We start from the raw sequence: 22457 nt of genomic DNA on the forward strand, positions 1-22457 counted from the left end.
ATGCAAGAATGTTGCGGTTCAGTTTTTTGTCTTCGAAGAATTCGGTGGTTAAACCTGTGACCGGTTTGTGAATTTCATGACAAGAAACGTTTTGAAAATCGAAATCAACTGATGCATGAACGTGTATTAACCAATTTCATTACCATAATGAGGCATGTAACATTTCTTATCAATATGAGAATTGAACAAACAAAAATTAAATTGGTCGAAAAACGAACATATTCGTTCTAGGAAAATCCTAAATCACTAGCACTTGAATCTACAATCAGTAGATCATTAGTAACGTCCTTACATGACCACAATTTTCGAACGAGGCATGAAAAATTACGGAGTGACGCTAATTGTTCCCCGAAGGCCAAAGTTTATGCTCGCCCGTCCTTGTCACACACAGTCTAGTGTCGAAATGAAGGAAGGAAATTTTCTTCCACCATCTAGGAAGACGTCGTCGTTGGGAAAAGGGAAGCTAGCGTGTTTAAGTTTAACTAGTTTTACCGTTGCTAGAACGGGACACGAAGGGATTAAACTTTTCCGTTCCTATCCGATACAACTAGCTAGCTCACGTGACCGTTCGGCGGAAGAGGTTTCCTTGAAGAAAATTCCCCTCCCGGAGGGTGTTCCATTTCCAAACGGCGGCCCCACCACCGTGGTCTCCGGAAAATTGAGTTCGTGTGAGCCGCTGTCTTATCGTCGGCTTCAATCGAATGCTAAATTTATACATTCATTATTATTTATGTCGTTTGCGCGTTTTCTTTGCGAGTGAGCGAGGAGCGAACGAACGCGCGGAATTTATGGACCGCATAAAGTTTTTTTTTTTCTGTTTTTACCACCCATGGCTGCTTCCCTTGGATTGGGTGGCTGGTATAATTGCTAGTGGCGATTGCTTTACGATTATGTAATTTTATGACGTCGTATGATATCCTAATCGTGATTGAATAATGTTCCTGGACTCTCACGATTTGTTAAAAATAATAGAGAAAAACATTGAATTGATTTGAGCATGCTGGAAAAAAATCGAACAGCTGCTCGAAACTGCTCGAATGGGCGGAATTTTACTTTTAAATCAAGCAAAACACCATCTACACCATTATGCAACCGATGCTCACGCAGAAATCTCTCTAGAACCTGCTGACCCACTTTCCAACACACGCTTGGACACCCTCCGGTGGATCAAACTGACAGCTTCTTGAATGCGCAAAACTCTCGTCACAACACACAAAACTACTTGCAGCAAGCAGCGCCGAGTAAGTTAAGTAGCACTGCATATCGCTGCAAGCGGCGAACAGCAAGGGAAGGGGCTAATTATCCACCTTCCCTGAACATGACGACTCTTTCGGCGCGGAAAGCAGCGGCGAAATGCTGGCCTTTTTTTTTCTTAGGAATACATTTACTAAAATTGCAGTGAAATCACGGGGCCTGTCGCCTTCTGACTCATACATGCAGCGCGCACAGTCATAATAATAATAATAGTCATCATTAATAAAGACTGGCTTTCTACTACGCGTATGCAAGCACGATGCCGTCGCCGTGTAACCCGAACTCTGTTGGACAAAGGCAACTTTCAACAAATCCGACATACAAACATCAATGTCTACATGTAGGCACATGCTTTTATGCTGCCGATGCAACCGTCGCGGCAGCAGCACACCACAATCGTTCTGAATGATGATTGTGAAGAATCTGCGAAGTCTGACTATGAATAGAAGGCTTTTATGATTTTGCAGCCGAGTGTCTACGAACGGGACTAGAGATTATGTAAACAATACACATTTGCAGCAGCCCGAGCTCGCCCAGAGACAGATAGTTTGTGTCAGTTTGTCAGTCAGTGGGTGAGTTCAAGCAAACAGACGGATTGGCTTCTGCTAGAGTGGTAAAATGCAGCTGCTGTTGCTGCCGCCGCCGCCACCGACGCAATGCCCTCAAGACGTCAGTCGTGGGAAAGGTATGTGTGGTACGCGAAAGGAATCTCTGGCATTGGTATTCGGTTGGTTATGAAATCGAAGGAAAGTTTGACGGGTGTTGATGAATTTCGTTTCGAGCAGTTCGATGTACTGTGTATTTATGATTGGTGTCGTTTTCGCACAATTTCAAAAACATAATAAAACAAAAACAAATTTAAATTAAGAACTATAAAATTCGAACAGTTTTTCAACTGTATATAAAACAGCTTTCCAAATTATTGAGCGATTATTTGCTTTTAAAATAAATTGAGATAATTTCGATTTACTTTTTTGCATTTTACTTTTATATCAACTGTACGATGTTTGTGATGGTTAGGGTATTTAAAAAATACTGCTCGAATTATCAATGATGATTAAATTCGACATTCCATAATGGACCCGATTATTCGAGTAGTTTAATCTCATCACGCATCTTGACGAAAAGCTACCAACATCGCACCATCAAGCAGTATTTAAAAAAAAAACTGCTCGAATTATAAGTGATGATTAAATTAAGCATGGCTCAGTTTATTCGAGCAGTTTAAATCAGCATTACACAGAAAAACGATATAGTGGTTCTCAGAATTACGTAAAAATTGGCAATTTTGATCCTTATAGCAAAATATTGAACCCGTATTTTTTTTTTATTTTGTCATTAGGGTGACCATTTCCATGTTATGGTGGTCCAAAACCTTTTTCAAAAAAATATAACTTTTGAACTTTTGATTTCGAAGATCAAAATATCAAATAAACTGGTTCTACGAAATAGGGACTTATTTATGCTAATCTAAAAAAAAAGTCTGGAATGTATAGCCTATTTTTTTTAAATCGTTGGTAGAAGGTCGTGTCAAAACTGCTTGTAATATGTTAAACACATAATTTCGTTTCGAGCAGTTTGATGTACTGTAGACAGTGATGTAAATTTACGATTGGTGTCGTTTTTCGCACAATTTCAAAAACATAACAAAAACAAATTTAGATCAAGAACGATAAAGTTCGAGCAGTTTTTCACCTGTATATAAAAAAACAACTTTCAAAATCATTGAGCGATAATTTATCTTTAAAATAAATAAATATTATTTCAAGAACTTTTTTGCATTTTACTTTCATATAAATGGTACATGTTGTTTGTGATAGTTAGGGTGTTTAAAATACTGCTCGAATTATCAGCGATGATTAAATTGGACAATCCATAATGGACCCGTTTATTCGAGTAGTTTAAACACAAATCGATCATGCATCTTGACGAAAAGTTACCAACATCGCACCATCGCGCAGTATTAAAAAAATGCTTGGATTATAAGTGATGATTAAATTCAACATGGCTCAGTTTATTCGAGCAGTTTAAATCAGCATTACACAGAAAAACGATATTGTGATTCTCAGAAATTCGTTTAATTTGGTAGTTTTGTTCCTTATCACAACATATTAGACCCGGATTTTTTATTTTGTCATTAGGGTGACCAGTTCCATGTTAGGGTGGTCAAAAATAACGATTTTTTTCAAAAACGACCTTCTTTGATTATAACTTTTGAACTTTTGATTTCAAAGTTCAAAATATCAAATAAAAGGGTGCAAAATTGCCTCATTTCAGACTGACAGTGAATTAACCATTTGGTTCGAGCAGTGACGTTTTCAACCACTCGAACTTCGAAGTAAAACAATATCTTGAGATTTTTTCTTCTAGAACCACGAGAAAAGTAGCTAAAAGTGGTGCGTTTCATAGTAAAATAGTGATTTGCTGGTCCAGTTTTGTGAAATCGCTGGTAGAAAGTCACGCTAGAATTGCTTAACGAAGTGGTCCAGTCCATTTAAAACTGCTCGAATATATTGAAATTGTAAAATGTGTTTGTGATTTACATTAACATCAATTATCATTAGTTATAAATACCTAACAAATGGAGGCTTCAATTGTTCACTGGATCACATCATTCGAGCAGTTTAAAATTACGTTTCCTACCACTCGAACCTCTAGAAAATAGGGACTTATTTATGTCAATCTTAAAAAAACTGGTATCATTTTTCTAAAATCGCTGGTAGAAGTTCGTCTCAAAATTGATCGATAATATAAGTAATCACATAATTCGAGCAGATTAAAATAGCGTTTTCTTCTACTCGAACTCAAACATCTTAAGATCGCAACAAACTGTCAAATTATGCCTCAAAATTTAGATAATTATATGAAGCTTATAGAAATTTGAAATGTTTTTAAAAGTTTCAGGATTTTGAAATTTATCGAAGTTAAATGTCAATTAATCGAAGGGGGCCTTGTTGATAGATTGAGCATAGAAACTCGTTTAACGATTCAGTCGAATATTGTTTCCTGTGTAGAAATTACATTAAAAAGAGTACTAGCAAAAAGTTCAAATATTTGACCTAAAATTCTTGTTCAACGATGGTTTTTAAATATTCCAAAAGTTTGCATTTTGTATGAGCTTTTCAACACTTTGGTCTTACTAATAATACAAAAATACCATATACATTTGTCCCAGAACGACTTTATTTGTCTCTACAACTTTATCTCAGACGTCAATTTGATCAGTTTTCGTGTAATAATTTATTGAAAATTACAAGGACACCATTTTGGAAAAAAAAATTCAACTTCCAAAATGGCCAAATCTTTGTAAAAAAATTAATATTTGCCCAAAACACACAATTATGCATATTGGAGAAGGTCGAGTTTTTCCGATTGGTCATTTGGCGTGGAACTGCTCATTAGAATTCTCAGACTAAGACATTTTTTTACATTTTTGAACTTTGCGAGATTTCTAACTTCAATACGATGTTTTAAAAGAACTCCAATTAAAAATACTTTACTATACTTTAAAAACATTTTAGGATTGTGACCCTTTGAAGCAGTGTTGGCAATATCATCAACCAAATAATATTTTTTCGCTCTCATACGCACTCAATATCACGCGTGATATTGAAACAACATATCATGCTTGATATTGATTTTACAAGCTCCTTTGATATTGCGAGACTATTCACAACGTGCAAAAATCAAGCTGAGAGCTGACTCGATACAAACATGATTCTGTTCCATATCGTTTTCTTAGAAAGAGAAAGTATAGTTTGCTATCTCTTTTTAATCTTCACCGATGGCAGACACGAAGGGAAGTTTCGGTTCTCAATCACAATCTCACCACAGTTTGGTGAGATTTGCAGTTGGTGAGTTTTGTTAGCTTGATATTCCGAGCTGCGATATCACAGCTTGTAAAATCAACCGCAGATGTTTGCTTGTTGATTTCTATCTACGAAAATCAAGCGTGATCTGGAGCATTGGTGAGATTTGATTTTTTGATATTTTTCCAACACTGCTTTGAAGTATTGAATATGATGAGCATGCACAATGAGCTGAGGAAAATTGTGAAGGAATGCTAGGGGTAATTCTGAATAAATTATTGGGAGAATAACCAATGGAATATGAATAGAAATATTGAGTAACTTTGCGAAGTATTTCAAGAAAATTTTAAGGAACTCCAATGGTGAATCCTAAGATAGTTCTGAAAAGATTTGTGAGTAGAATTCCATAGAGCTCTAAAGCAAATCAGAAAGAATTTCAGGGAGCATTCTAAGGGAATTCGGAGAAGGATTTGACCTATGCTAAAAATCTTTTAAATATTTATCAATCAATTAATCACAAAGAAATTCTGAGTAGAGCTGCATGGAAATATAGATAAAGGGTATCTAATTCTTAATAAGGGTCTAAAAAATATTTACAGAATTTCAAGCTAGTTTTAAGATAGTTTCAGGGAATTCATAAGAATTTGGAGGGATTTTTAGAGAGTTTGCGGGATGGAATTTTTGAGCATATTTTTCTGAGTAGCGTTCCAGGATAATCTGATGAAATCTGCAACAGAACTCAAAGGAAAGTTTCAAGATAATTCCAAGAAAATTCCAAGATATCATCTCAAGGGCATTTCGAGACGAATTTCAAGGAAATTCAGAGGTAATTCTCAAGGAATTCTGAGGTGAAGGTAGAATATTTTTCCAACTAATTGACGACATACTAAGAGAATTCCAAGGAATATTTCAAACGAATTAACCACTTCATTCGAGCAGTTAAAATGGCGTTTACTACCACTCGAACTTTGAAATAAAACATTATTTTGAGATTTTTTCTTCTAGAACCTCGAGAAAAGTAGCCAACATTTGTGCGTTTCATAAAAAAAAATAGAAATTAGTTGGTCCAGTTTTGTGAAATCGCTGGTAGAAAGCCACGCCAGAACAGCTTGACAAAGTGGTCAATTGTAAAGAATCTATAGAGAAATGATGAAAATGGATCACATCATTCGAGCAGTTAAAATGACGTTTCCTACCACTCGAACTTTAACGTGGAACAATATTATGATATTTTTTCTTCAACAACCTAGAGAAAATAGGGTCTTTTTTGTAATATGCTTGAAAAATCTGAAATTTATTGTTTCATTTCCGTAAAATCGCTGGTAGAAGGTCGTTCCAAAACTGCTTGACAATATGATTAATTGTCGCGAGAGTTATTAAGGATATGAAGATAAATGTAGAGTGAATTTTTAGATGTTTTTGGAGGAAATTCCTTAAGTATTCTGAAGAAGCTACTCTCTCAATAACTGCTATAATGAACAACACACCAAGTATGGCACTAGATGTTTTACTTTATCTGCTTCCGTTGCATCAATTTATCCAATTAGAAGCTGAAAGGGACGCTTTAAGGGTCCAACGGACAAAGTACTTCCTTGAATATGACCTTACAAGACAGTATTCTAAAAAAGGTTTGATATTGATTCTCTTGTCTTGAGCAATGGAGACTGGATGGGGAAAAAATATCATTTCGATAATTTTTACAATGCGATAACAGATTCAACTAACAGGTTCAACTATTTGTTATACAGGCGGTTCAATATTGAACGAACAATCGTGTGGGAGCAGGGGTAACTGGTCCTGTGATAGATATCTCAATATCTATGGGTTACTGGCCAACCGTGTTCCAAATAGAAATTCAAGCAACTCTGGAATGCTCTGTAATATGCTTGCCTAGAAATTAAAAATAGTAGTGATAGTCAAATGCTTTACAATCAGCAAAAGGCAATTCAAAAATCGTATGAGAATGTGCAATGTCACTTCAGAAATTGGTCTGTCGAAACCAAGTGTGGGTTACTAAACACTGTGGAATTGAAGGGAATTAAGTACCCGACGTGTTAGCCAAGCTAGGATCATCTCAACCATTCATAGGACTAGATCCATTCTATGAAGTTGCTTGTTCTCTTAAAATGGAGATCAAGAAATGGGAAAAATGAAAGTGGAGATCAACTGGAACAACATTGCTAGATAGTCGAAACGGTGTATAATTCCGAACATTTTAATGACTAGCAGAATTCTTGAATCATTAAAGAAAGATCTCAGTGTCTATACTAGTTTGATAACAGGACATTGTCCATGTAAATACTACTTGAAGTTAAGATGTGGTACAAGAGGATATGTGTCGATTCTGTGGCATAGAAAATGAAGACTCTGAACAACTGATATGCTCTTGTTCAGCAATGTTCAACAAAAGGCGGATTTTTCTGGATAAGGGGCTGGCAGAACCCTTTGATATTTGGAATGCAGGTCCCAATCAAGTAGTAGATTTCATTTGAAATATAATACCTGGCGGGAAAATAGTTTTGGTCCGTTTGTGACGGGCGCTTCACAAAATAGTGATACGACATACTGATAAAGCAATATAAAAACGGGGAATAGATCAAATTAATGGTCGCAGTGATAAATATACCCACCAATCAGTTACCGTTTTTTACTACACTAGCTTCGATGTCGTGCGCGACAGTCTGTTTGAATTCTTACACTCATGCTCTACCGTCGTCTCCCTTACTCAACACAAACGGTGAACAATATTCGAGCAAAAATAAAATTATCAAATAACTATCATATGACATGTGTGATTTTGTTCTAATTCCTCAACTTGGAGTAAATTAAACCATTTCTGATCAGAAATGTTATTACTAGGACATCGTTGCTAGCTATCTTCAGAATTCACACAAGGACAACATCAGCAGCTCTTATTATGATAAAAAGCTAAAATACATACATTCGTGACGGTCTTCGGCGACAGTGTCGTATGACAGAGCCTGTCATATGACATTTTAGTTTGGTACTGTAATTTGATAGCTTGGTTTGCAAGTGTCGGAAGCAAAGGCAGTCGATTATCACAAAAAATGCGTCGACTACGGTGACCGCTAACGCGAATTTCTAAGGAATACCAGATTAAAGAGTAATGCTAGTAATTCTAAATGATCATAAGGAAATCCTTGAGACATTTGCAAAGATATCCTGAGATTGATTCAAAATAAAAAAAAAGCAAATTTAAACATTAGAAAAATCGCAGTTTCGTACACAGAAATACAGGACCCAGGATTAACCAAAAATCCTGAGACTTTCATCGAGAACAAATTTCTAAATCCAGGTCTTAGAAAACTGTTCAAGATTAAGGGGCTAGAAATTTTCGAAGAATTTGATGAGAAATGTGTGATCTCAAGCTTGGAAACATCTGGACGTGCATTCTCAGAAATGGTTACATTTTTAGATTCTGTAACGTGAAAAGTTGCCATCGTTCCAAAAGTAACAAACATATTCAAAATATCAGACTCTTTGAAATGACTATTTTTTTAGATCTCAGACTTAATACTTGCTGTGGATAAGCAAAAACATCTGAGCTTGAAGAAATATTCAAGATTTTAAGAGAAATTTCCGAGATACCGGAATTACAACAATTATTAACATAATTCTATGAAGGCCCTATAATATAGTATGTTTTACATATTTCCTGAGAACTTTGAGATTTGGGCGTAATTGCTTTTGTGAACAAACACGCCAATCGCTGATTTCTCGTGAATAAAAGCAGGGATGGATCGCTCTTCTGGGATTTTTTCGTTACTTTTTAATATAGAATGCTTACGTTAAATCCAATTGAATTTTTAGTTTACCTATCTTTAAAAAGATAGTTTAGTGATTATCAAAATTGAAAATATCCGCACCGCAGAGCCACACTCTGTGTTCTCACTAAAGGTACACTTGAGAGCGCGAGTGTAGCTTCAGTGAAAAACCAGTGTGTGGCTCAACGGTGTGGACATTTTGAATTTTGATAGGGAGATTAATAGCACTAAACTTTCTATTTTAAGATGGGTTAACTGAAAATTCAATTTTATTTAACGTAAGTATTCTATATTAAACAGTAATTAAAAAGTCCCAAAAGAGCGATCCATCACTGAATAAAAGAAAAATCTCGCGAACAAACTATACCAAATGATAGTGGAACAATTCCTCTGCCTGTTTGTGTTGTTAGTTTTTTTTAGATTGAGCTTTAATTCGCGAAAAATCGTCAAATGACGTGTTTGTTTACAAAAGCAATTACGCCCTAATCTCTCTCCGAATTTTCCAAACATCTGAAAAACACAGCTTTGTTTTTCGAATGATTGAAAATGCACTTGCGATATAGCCATCATAAATTTAATGTTGTCTTCTTATTGCTTATGATGTTTCTGATTATATACTCATTTAAAGTTTCATTTTTCTTGAACTAAATTGTTTGAGATACACGCATATTTTTCAACATTCATCAAGTATTATCTAAGTAACCTTAAAAACAAAAAAGCCGATGTTCAGTCAAAAGACAAAAAAAAATAGTGCAAATGCAATAATTTCCGTTGAACATATTTCTCTTTAATTGACTCTAAAATTTGAAAAACATTAATTGTTGTAAAAAATATTTAGAATATACTTACAAAAAACTTTCAAAGTAACCCCGCAAAAACGAAATATTTTAGGTATCCAAACAAATTCCCGGTTCTCCCGGTTCAGTGGCCACCCTGCAAATTAACCAATTTATTCGAGCAGTTCTGAATGACATTTACTATCACTAAAATGTTCTCTCTCGACATTGGGAATCCAATCAAAAGAACGCCGTAAAATTCCCTATGCATTACTACGACATTAAGTTCCACACACTTTCTAGGTCGACACTCTAATGCTCAGTAACCCATTAATCCAATTTATCATCTCGTGATGCCTGCCATCGTATCTTTATTAATAATCGGTTGCTGCCATCTGTGACATTCCGCTTTCCTGCTATTGAATAACCAGCCCATCCCAAGAGACATCCCTGGTGAGCCTAATCAAATTCGTAACGATCGAGCACATAAAACTCATAAATAGCACCACACCGAACTAGGCACGTTTTAGTCGCCTGACCTACATCGGCTGGAGTCCCTGTTGGCGAGAGCGAGCGGGGAGTTCCGCCTTGCCGTCGCATTGCGTATCACATAATTGGAAGGAGCCGCAAATAAAGTTCTGCGAGAGCACATTGCCAAATCACTCCTCAATCAATGAGAGCTGCCCTGGAATGTCCCTGAAGAGTGTATGATGGCCGAGCCAATATCGAACCCTCATATGTGTTTGCTGAATAATTCATCATGGGGCGACCCAAAAACATACATTTCCTCCCCAAGAGTAGCACCACCAATTATCATCGTTTTCCAAGATGACACAACATTGGCACGAGTTTTCCTGTCGGAGTTGACCGCGCGAGCGCACTAGCGGAAGACTTACCTCCGGCTGCCCTCCCGGCCCTCCCCACACCGGATGAGTTCAGCATTAAAAATTGTCGCAAAGTTTGTGTCTGCCACCGCCTTGCAGAAAGTGGAAAGAATTGCCCGTAATCAATATAAATAAGCACTAATTGAATAATGAAAAACAGGGACAAATGTATGGCTTTTAAATTGATGGAATTTGCTGCGCTCCGTTGCGGGTTATAGTCGCACACCGACATCACAACACAATAGCCAGGCCAGCCAGCGGAGAAATGGCAAACGGTGTCAATTCCGACACCATCACACCGGCGTGTTCCGTTCCGTTATAATTCCGTTGGCTTTCGTAGGGGGGAAAGAATGGAACGGATGCAAATTGATTCCATTTGACACCGCTTTAAAATTAAATCCACTTCAATTGGACACAATCGACGACGACGTTTGGCTGTCGGAGTTGCGAGTCAAAACCGTATGATTGCAAGGCGAAATCCGCATTCGCGCAAGGTCACACCACGCGCGGCAGCGGGTAAAGAATGTGTTTGCGGCGATGATTCAATTACCGGAGCTTTTCACGTTCTTAGCGAAGAATAAGGAACGTGATTAGCTTCGCTGGACGGACCCGGGTTTGTCTCGTCCGGCAGGTTCTGATAATAAGACAGAGACACGCCATGACGGAACGACACGAACGACGAGATGGGCATCCTCAGAGAACGCGCACGATACGTCGTAAGCTACACCATCCATCAGCCATCATTGACACATTCTGGACAACCGTGTGGTTCTGTGTACACATACTTTGCGTTTCGTTCTGGAATTGGCGGTACATTAGGTAATCTTCTCCTTTTCCTCATCCACCACCGCCACCAGAGTGCTGTGCCGTTTGTGTAGTGCGAAAGTAAACATTGTAATTAGATTAAGGCTCCCCTGTGGCTTCGGCGAACGAAAATCAAGGTCGGATGTCACATTGACGACACGGCCGAAGGTAAAGTGTTCAAAAATTTACCAGCTGAGCTAATGAATGCCTTCCGCTTTGGAAAGGCAGCTCGGTTCAATGTGTGTTGTTGACGCAATCAATCAATACTTGGGCGGTGACCACGAAAACGAGCTTCTGATGAGCCATGGCGAATGAACGCAGTCCTGGGATTACCCAACGGGAATTGTTTACAGTCATTTTAGTATTTTTTTTTTCGTCGACTTCAGGGCATCGATAATTTTGAATGGCCGGTAAATCATAATTGACAACCAAATTGGTCGAATGGGGGTAAAATTAGACAACTGCTCGAATGCATGTTTTATTGCTTAATTTCGCTTAATATCGTGAACATTTAACCACGGTCGAAAGCACAAATTCCCCAAACAACCATGTTTGTTACACATGTTACCTTGCGGTCAACGACGAACGTCATTTCTCCCGAGTAATCACTCAAAACAACAACAAGCAGCGATGCAGCCGATTATGACGACAGCAATCAAACAGAACCGGAGAAAGAGAAACTACGATCGCGCACCCGGAAATGACCTACTCAATCTCCGTTGTTGGCAAGCAGCACACTCCACTATCCCTTTAGGGGTCCACACGAGGGCGCCCAGTTACACGGCCCACGTTTGTCCCGGAACTACTTGGCGACCAGCGGGCTAGAGTTTTTTCCGCGTGTAATAATAGAATTTCAACTAGTTTTCGTTCTTCCGCGATCCCCCTTTCCAACCCGAGTGTACATATCTAATTATCAACCGCACCCAGCTAAAGTGCAATTTCAAACGCCCGTTGGGTAGCACAGCACAACCTGTTTGTCTGCCTGTTGACAAGAATGCCGATAAATCATGCCGTTCCCCTGCTTCGCTCTGGCACTCTCTTTGCGCACGGCTATATCGAGATTGGTGAGGCAGACTGCATCGGGCTATCTATCAGTTGAATTACGCCCCCTTGGGCCCAAGCGACAATTGAACGCAATTTGTGTGTGTGCGTAGGAGAAATGACAAACTTCGAACATGGAGCTACATTTGCATTTGGTATCGTACCATAGCTACGATACAAGTATGGAACATCAACCGAATGTGACGATTAGTTTGTCATCCCAGCGTGACGAAGCTTGTATAGTGCCAGGCGGGATCAGACACAACTGTTAAAAACCGTTTGCTTCGCGGGTGGACGTCATCCAATCGACATTGAGCAATGGTAATTTAGGTGGCAAGTATGAAATCGGCTCCGCAATGCTAATAGGGCAGATTACGCCTGAGGGGCCGATATTATGTCTCAAAATGAGGCAGGTCTAGAAAGTTCTGATCAAGCGTTAGTAAAGTAAGTAATTGAGAACATTGAATACTGTATCTACATGAGTAAACAAAAACGAAATTCGAGCAGTTTCAAACAATCGTTTTAATGGATCATCATATCATTCTAGCGAAAGGAAATAACTTTTCATACCACTCAAACTAGCGTATATTAACCAATAGTGGACCCCTTTTCTATAGTGGACCCCCTCAAGGGGTTTTGAATGATAATTCAATTAAAATAATGATTTCTTTAAATAAAATTTCAGTTAATTTGTAAACACCCTCAGTGCAAAATTATATGCTTTTTATTCTTTTCAATCACTAAAAGTATTGTAACATTACACGCACCAAAATTTTGCTTGAGATGCTATGGCTTTGGTTAGAAAGCATGTTCACCACTTTGTATACCACTTTAATATTATGAGATTTTTTTATTCTAGGGCTTAAAAAAAATAGGGTATCATTTATCCTAAGCATAAATAAATGAAAATGTATTGCAATATTTTCTTTAAATTTGTCCAAAAACTGCTCGACTATGTGATTAATTAATCATATTTTCGAGCAGGTTTGGAACGACCTTCTTCTACAAGCGATTTTCAGATTCAAGCTTAGCATAAATAAAGCCCTTACCCAAGTAACCAAAAGTTCTGATAAAAGGCTATTTGTGGCTTAAGCAGCTTGGTTGAAGGTGATCTATAGAGTTCTAAGCAGCCTCATTTTTAAGTCGTTATAAGAACTTGAAAGTTCCGGTACCATAATTGAAGAGCATTCAAAGCAGCTTCTGGCGGAACTTGAACGGAACTTTTAGAAAATACTGTTACTAATAAAAACTTTTGTGGATTGCTTTATGTGGCTTGAAAGTTCTGTCGGAACTTTATTTGAACTTGATGGAATTTGAAAGTTCTGTCAGAACATTATTTGAACTTTATGGAACTTGAAAGTTTTGTCAGAACTTTATTCGAACTTTATGGAATCTGAAAGTTCTGTCGGAACTTTATTTGAACTTTATTGAACTTGAAAGTTCTGTCAGAACTTTATGAAACTAGAAAGTTCTGTTGGAACTTTATTTGAACTTTATGGAACTTGAAAGTTCTGTCGGAACTTTATTCGAACTTTATGAAACTTGAAAGTTCTGTCGGAACTTTATTTGAACTTTATGGAACTTGGAAGTGATTTCAATCGTTGAATGCGGAAATTTTGGTTACTTGGGTATTTTCTAGAAGAAACAATCTCCAAACATTATTCCACGGTAAAGTTCGAGTGGTAGGAAATGTCATTTTGAATTACTTGAAAGGATATGATAAGTTGCAAAATTTGTATCGAATTTGATTAAAATAGTTTATTCTACAAATAAATAAGAGTTGTCCCATTTCACTTGTTGTTTAGTTGCTGCACAGGTCTTGGTTGATCCATATAGGTAGAACTTCTGGACAATTTTGAGATCCTAGAGCATCTTATACACATGAAATTGTAACCTAAATGATGTGCATAATCTCTATGGACCTGTTTGAAGTTGTTTCGTAACTAAGGGCATTGTATCAGTCATTGTTGATCCGGTAGATCATTTGATCTGAACTCCAGTAACTAATAATTTGGAGAATCTTTAGCATCTTATAAACATCAAAATAGATTATAAATTATGCGCAAAAACTCTATGAACATGTTTTGGCAGGTGTCGTCACTGAGGGAATCGTGCAGGCCTTGGCTGATCCAGCAGATCAAATAATCTGAATTCCAAGACAATTTGGAGAACTTAGAACATATTAGAACCAAGCAATTCATCTAGAAGTGTCAAATTGAGTTCAATTAACATGGCAGTGCATGATCCATTGCAAAAGATATTGCCGCTTTCCAGATTAAAGTCTGTGTTCGTTGACAGTTCGTTGATGAAGTAGGGAACAGTTTGATAACTAAAAATATATTTGTTTACTGCTGTCGGTTGAAGTTTTTTTTTAAAGATATTAACCACTTCAAATATCCACGAATACTCAGTCATGGGGCACATTTTGAATGAGGTTGAGGTTTTAATGTATAATTGAGTTTTAAAAGCAGGCGCAACATAGCCATTAGGTAAAAATGGCGACGTAAATTGAATTGGGAGTCAAATTCGAAATTCGATCAGTTTCGAGTAGCTACTCGAATTTCAATATTTTGATTGAAATGTATCACAAAAGGTCTTTAGATAGAAGTTTCCTTTGTAAATATGTAAAATCACAAGAAATTGATTCGAAAGGTAAGAATAGACCTCGAACCACGAGAAACGTAATCAAAATTTGTGACTTTCATAAAAAAAAGTTATTTGATGGTCTAGTTTTGTGAAATATCAGGTAGAAAATCACTTCAAAATTGCTTGACAAAGCGGTCTGCTCATACCCTTTGAATCGATGTCTTGTGGTTTTACACATTTACAAAGAGAACTTCAATCTAAAGACCATTTGCGATCCATTCCAATCAAAATTCGAGCAGCTGCTCGAAATTTCTCGAATTTAGAGTTGAGCTCGGAATTCAGCTTACGTCGCTATTCTTACAAAAAAAAAATTATGTTACGCCTGCTTTTAAAACTAAATTCCTTCATTCAAATCTCGTTAAAAATGTTTCCCATTTCTGAGTTTGGGGGTTGTTATTCACTTTATTCGAGCAGATAAAATGACGTTTACTATCACAAGAACTTCAAAATAAAACAATATATTTATATATTTTTTCATCGAGATCCGCAAGAAAAGTAGTCAAAATGTGTGACTTTCATAAAAATATTAATTTGTTGTTTAAAAATCGCTGGTAGAAAATCACACCAAAACTGCACGACAAAGTGGTCTAGTCGTACCTTTTTTATCAATGACTTGTGATTTTAAATATTTACAAAGGAAACTATAATCTAAAGATCATTTGCGATCGATTCCAATCAAAATATTTTAAATCTAGCAGCTGCTAGAAACTACTCGAATTTCGATTTTGGCTCGGAATTGTTTAAATTGGCGTTTTTACAATAAAACTATGTTATGCCTGCATTGAAAACTCAATTACTTCATTAAAACTTAATTCATAATGTTCCCCATCACTGAGTATTCGTGGCTATTAACCACTTTATTCGAGCAGTTAAAATAAAACTATATGTTGAGATTTTTACTTGATACGAATTTGATGGTCCAGTTTTGTGAAAACACAGGTAGAAAATCACGCCAAAATTGCTTGACAAAGCGGTCTATTCATACCTTTTGAATCAATTTCTTGTGGTTTTACATATTCACAAAGGAAACTTCAATCTAAAGACTATTTCGATCCATTCAAATAAAAAAATATCTAAATTTGAGCAGCTGCTCGAAGCTGCTCGAGTTTCGATTTTGGTTACATCGTCACCATTTTTAACAAAAAGCCTGCTCAACACCTTCATTAAAGTCAAGATGAAGTTCAGTCATGTGCCAGTTCGTCAAAAAGAATCTATACTATCGACAGAAGATTAACATAAAAATATCGAATGACACAACTTGGAAAAATTAGCAGTACCTTAATGAATCACATCATTCGAACGGTTAAAAATGACATTTCCTACCACTTAAACTTAACCACGTACAAAAATTTTCTTCTATAACCTCTAGAAAATACTGTCTTAAAAACGACAAAAATAAAGCCACTTTTGTACCGACCCTTTGACGATAACGATTTGGATGAAACTTTGTGCAACCAACATATGCAATCAAACATGACATATGCCATATTTTTTTAAATTTTTTGGGACTAATTTTTTATAAGGGCTTATGCAAAAAATGTGTTTTATTTTTTTCAAAAAATCATAACTTGAAAACGGTATATTTGATCAAATTGACGTTTGAGAAGAAGTTGTAGGAAATAGTATGGTCTATCCGAAATAAATATACACTGAAAGAAAAATTACCTTAAAATCGTGTTTAAAAGTTAATTTTCTCAAGGGGTCTTCGATCTTAAATAAAATACAAGATACAAAATGGTCGAATTTTTTGCAATTAAATGATTACCCATAACAAGCAGGACATACTTCAAATCCCCTCATCCATCAATGTATGAGTTAGGTATAGGAGGGCGCGTTTGATTAGTATTGTCGCATTAATGGTCCTTCTCTCAATTTAAACTTCTGTTCAATTTTCACACTGTTGTACTCTAGCGGAACTATCAATCTATGCTCTTCCAGTGTTGGCAAAAAAATCAGAAATCAATTGATATTTTTCCGCTCTCATGCGCTCGCAATATCACGCGTGATATTGGAACAAAATATCATGCTTGATATTGATTTTACAAGCTCCTTTGATATTGCGAGACTATTCACAACGTGCAAAAATCAAGCTAAGAGTTGACTCGACACAAAAATGATTCCATTGCACATCGTTTTCTTAGAAAGAGAAAGCATAGTTTGCTATCTCTTTTTAATCTTCACCGATGACAGACGCGAAGGGACTGCTGCAAGCCGTTATGGAAGTTTCAGTTGCATTCGGGTGTAAAGCAAAAATCATTAAACTCAATCTCACCACAGTTTGGTGAGATTTGCAGTTGGTGAGTTTTGTTAGCTTGATATTCCGAGCTGCGATATCACAGCTTGCAAAATCAACCGCAGTTGTTTGCTTGTTGATTTTTGTCTACGAAAATCATGCGTGATCTTGGGCGTTGGTGTGATTTGATTTTTTGATATTTTCCCAACACTGTCCTCTTCAGAAATTTATCTAGCTAATAAGTTTTATGTTGATATTAGTATACCATTTCCACCCACCTCTGAATTATGCAAATTTTCATACAAATCGGAGAAGGTCGACTAAAAAATGTTTTTTTTTTTTTGCTTTTGACCTGGAACTGCTCAATAAATGCCAGATTTCTTCGAACTTAGCATAGAATACAATATTTTCTCGAGGATTTAGAAGGAAGAATATCAAAATATTGTTCTATATTGTAAGAAAACGTCATTTAAAACTGCTCAAATGATTAGATGCATCCAAATAATTTGTTCGTTGCCAAATTTGCAAACAATTCACAAGCGAAAAATCTAACACTGTCGCAAATTGATCTGATCACCGAAAAAAAAATTCAACCTTTCGCAGTTGACCTTCTTCGATTGACTACACCTTTACCAAATCAGACGAACAGCACAGAAAGTGGAGAATCCAGTCAAACTTTGAGACCGAAAAAAAAAACTAGTTTCCAAAGATAATCAACCAGGGTATTGGGAGGAATGATGCAATCGTGTCCAGTTTCAGTTTCGTACACTCCTCATCAATCCAGACGTGCGACGACCGTGTGTGAATGAACGCTGCTGCGTCCTTGAAGCTTTCGCTATCAACTGCTGCTTTTTTTTAACGATCACACCCGAATGGACCGAAGAAAACTTCAACTTTGAGCAGCTCAAAGTTGCTGCAGTAAAGGGGAGACAGCAAACTTTCGAGTGCTCTAATTTCCGCAAATTGCGAACTATGTTGCATAACTGCAAAACGCTCTCCCATTAGCACCAGCAGTAATCAGCATACAACGGTTCGGATCGAAGATTGCGTGCGTGTTGATAAGTGCACCCCGCACACAAACTGACGGAAGACGGAATAGTTTGCACTGATTGATTGAAATTGACAGAAGGGGAATTTTTCGATGGTAATTCCAGCGCGTTGTTTTTGGATAAATAAACCATTATTAATGTTAAATGGGTTTATTCAACTTCTAAACAAAATGCTTCTATTGGCAGACCTCCGCAGCACTGCTATACACATAGGGACACGATATGGACAGTGCTATACACCCCTTGTTGGTAAAAGAATGCGTGCCACGGCATAGCGTTAGTTTACTACTAACGCAAACATTTATTAAACTAGCGAACCAGTTCGAAACGGTCGTCGGTTGGAGTCACGGAGACGGAGGAGATACGGACTGGAAGCCATACGCCGCACAACACATCAGGCGAACCGCAGTCGAGTCTTTCTTATCCAATTTATTGGTGTCGTTATGACATAGATCTTCTGCTAAGCACACTGCACTGGAGTGTTCGTGACTAGCGTCTTTGGCGGGCGAACGGTCGGGTTGGTTGCTGCCAAGGCTGCTGCATTGCCTTATTGAACGTGCAAGAAGGAGAATTTGATTAACACATCCGTCGTCTCCACCACGGTTCGAAATGCACGAACGAGCGAACGCGGATGATGTTTGCTCGGTATTGCACACCACACCTCTTGATTGCTAAATCCTTTCGAGCAGCATTTTTTTTATTATATTTTGCAACAAACATCCCTTTTCTCAACTTTGAACTCACTCGCAGCATATCTGCCCATACCCTCATATCGTGACCAGTTTGGAATAGTTTTTGACGTCAGGAAGCATTTTCGTGTGTTCCATTGACGAGGGTTGAGCACAGAATTGAGTGACGGGGTGCAACTTCCTTCCTTACCACCCCGGGGCACTACCTGCTGCCTTCGGGGTCGGTGGTATGTCCTACTGTGGTCCACGTCCGCGTTGCTCTGAATTACAAAACGATTGCCCTGTGCTGTGCTGTGTCGAATTTCCAGCTGACTGCCTTCCGCAAACGGAATTTTCATGTTATTCCTCTGGCGAGGGTGTGTGTTTTTTTAAATTTTTTTCGTTCAAATTGGCACATGTTTGACCTTCGCCTTGTCTCTCTCTCACGCTTGCTATAACGGATACATTAAACCTCTCGCGTTCCAGCTACCCGAATATTTGGAAAGTGATAATCGATTTTTGTTTACGGACAGTTAGCAGCTGCGGCCGGGTGCTCAGTGATGGGGAACGTTTTGAATAAAAATTACGTTTTAATGGAGGAATTGAGTTTTAATAGAAGGTCCTAGTTTAGAGCGAAAATCGACATTCGAGCAGTTTCGAGCAGCTGCTCGAATTTTAATATTTTGATGGGAAACGATTCCAAATGGTCCCTAGATTTAAATTTCTTTTGTAAATATGTGAAATCACAATTAATTATGAAGGTATGATATGAATTGGTAATTGTTTCTAGTGATTTTCTTTAAAAAAAACACTCGCTCCAGTTCGAGGAATAGTCGCAAAAAGTAGCAATATTTTATGAAATTTTGTCTTGTAGAACTTCGAAAAAAGATAGTTTTCTTTACGATCGTCCCAAAGAAGTTTTAAACGCTGTTTTAGATTTTTTACTCAAAATTACAAGGTTTTTTTACCGTTTCTGTTTTTCCTAAATGCGAATATATTTTTCTACGTCTGTGCATAACTTCAAAATTGACGCACTAATGTCGTATAATGAGCACATCAATATTGGTTGGAATGATTTACCGAGATTTTGATCATACGCGATTTTCTGTAAAATTTACCAGAGATGTCGCTATACTTTCTCACTATCATAGCTGTTTTCTCCGACATGGAGTGGGAGTTGTTCCACAGACGACCCGACAAGACAACTTATCAGCCATTCCATAACAAAACAATATAGTGGTTCTCAGAATTTCGTATAAATTTGTAGTTTTGTTCCTTATCGCACTTCCTTAGACCCGTATTTTGTCATTAGAACGTCTCTGAACATGGAAATATTTTCCCGAATAAGATATTTCTTAAAGCCCACAGTACTTTCTTATTGTTATTAAATCAGGATGTCTACTCATTATGCTCAATACAATTAACTGAGTTTAGCAGGATTTTTCAGTACACTGGAGTCGCTTTTTACGCGGGTGATACGTCCTGCGTAAAAAAAACCGCGTAAATTCCGGAATCCGCGTAAAAAAAACCGCGTAAATTCCGAAATCCGCGTAAAAAAAACCGAGTAAAAAAAGACCGTGTAAGAAAAAACCGCGTAAAAAGCGATATACCGCGTAAATTCTGAAATCCGCGTAAAAAAAAACCAAAATCCGCGTAAAAAAACCGCGTAAATTCCGGAATCCGCGTAAATTCCAAAATCCGCGTAAAAAAAACCGCGTAAAAAAAAAACCGTGTAAAAAAAAACCGCGTAAAAAGTGACTCCAGTGTACTTCAACGGAAAATTCCCAGGTTACCCAGGTTGAAGCCTTTATTTAGATACGTTAAACAATATACTATTCGAATATTCCTGTTAGTTATGATTCTTGAGAGCTTCTCATGGTCCAACATCTTGGAAATTTTTCATAGCTCGGAATATTGGTCTGAGGACTCCTATTTTTTTCCGTGTTGGGTATTTTGATCACTGCGATCAGTACTTAGATCTATTGTAATACATTCCCCGTTTTAATATTGCTTTACCAGGATGTCGTATCATCATTTTATTAAGCGACCGAATTGCACTACTTGGCTGGGAACTGAATTCGAAATATCAAAGGGTTCTGTCAGCCCCTTATCCAGAAAAATACGCCTCTTAGTGAGGCCTCCTATTATGTAAGCCCTGAATGAAAAAAAAACTCCCCTAATCCTGAAGATTTGATTTTCTAAATTCTAAGCATGAGATTTCAAATAAAAAATTTGAAAGTCGCAAGTTTTTTAATTTTTTTACTTTGATTTTTCTTCTATGATCTCGAAAACATTTCACAGGATTTCTTTAGAATTTTCTCAAGAATTTGTCTTAGAACTTCCTTTGATATTCCCTTGCTATTTGCTCCACAATACTGTAGAAATTATGTCCAGAAGGCACTTTAATTCACTCTACACGCAAACTAAAAATGTTTGATATTGAATGTTAGTTGCATTTCCAATCATCCTCCGCAGCGAATGGTATAGGTTGTCCTTGCAGATGATGTTATGGTTCTTTATCTTTTTATTTCGTGTTCTGTCTACGCTTTCAACTATACCAGCAAGCTTTTATTAATAAAATTGTAGAACGACGCACACACTTGCCATAATTCTCTCCAATTCCCGTTCACCAGAAAAAAAAGCACACGAAATCAAGCATGAGAAGAAATGAGCGCTTCTTATTCGCTTTTAGCCTATCCTTATTCCGTAGCATGGAAAGAGCAATGGAGAAAGCAAAGGTCTGATAATCGAAACGTTCGTGGTTCGAGTCATGTCAGCAAATTTGTTTTATTTTTTTGTTCGACATGATTCATTTCACTCATTAATACACTTTACAGTTTCCTTACTTCATTTTCTTGCATTGGACCACAGCTCGGTATTATCGCATCCTCCGTTCATGCGGTCTCCACTGCGACGATGAATCCTTCATAATTGTAAGCAAATCTTACATCCTTCGGCTGGGAGTACATTTCCCTTTAAAACTCTTAATTAGGTTCAGGAGTTCCTAGGAATTCCAAAAGAACTCTCCTGAAATAAACGCTCCCCAGTATTCACTAAGTATCATCTGAAACTACCATGAAATTATCTTCGGAATTTCCTCTGAATTCCACACAGAATTCTCTAAGTGCAGTCCCGTAAATTCCGTGAAATGTATCTCAGAATTCTCTAGGAACTCTGCTTTGATTTCTCTTAAAATGAATACAGTCTTTAGCCTTGAAACTCCTCTAAGTTTCCTTTGAAATTTACTTTAAAACTTTGCTGGAAATTTCCTTGACACTTTTCATAGAATTCCTTTGGAATTATCCTCATAGAATTATTTCCAAAAATCCCTTTGGATCCTCCTTCTTCTCATGGAATTCTACTCACAAATACCTTGGAGTTCTCCTCTCTTGAAATTCTCTTTGAAATTATCGTGGAATCCTCTTCAGAATTCTGAAGTAAATTTCCTTTGAATCCTACTCAGGCTTACGTTGACATTATACTCAGAACTACCTGGGAACTCTCTTTA

At 37.2% G+C, this 22457-nt stretch overlaps 1 protein-coding gene across 11 annotated transcripts in view; it reads right to left on the reverse strand.

Annotated features, from left to right (window-relative positions):
• The window catches only part of LOC135712708 (MAP/microtubule affinity-regulating kinase 3-like), a 384511-nt gene that overhangs the window by 168555 nt on the left and 193499 nt on the right, over positions 1-22457 (reverse strand). The window lies entirely within an intron of this gene.

Source organism: Ochlerotatus camptorhynchus, unplaced genomic scaffold (assembly GCF_037179485.1).
Source record: "Ochlerotatus camptorhynchus isolate MF236.1 unplaced genomic scaffold, CSIRO-AGI_Acam_v1.1 ptg000503l, whole genome shotgun sequence".
NCBI lineage: Eukaryota > Metazoa > Arthropoda > Insecta > Diptera > Culicidae > Ochlerotatus > Ochlerotatus camptorhynchus.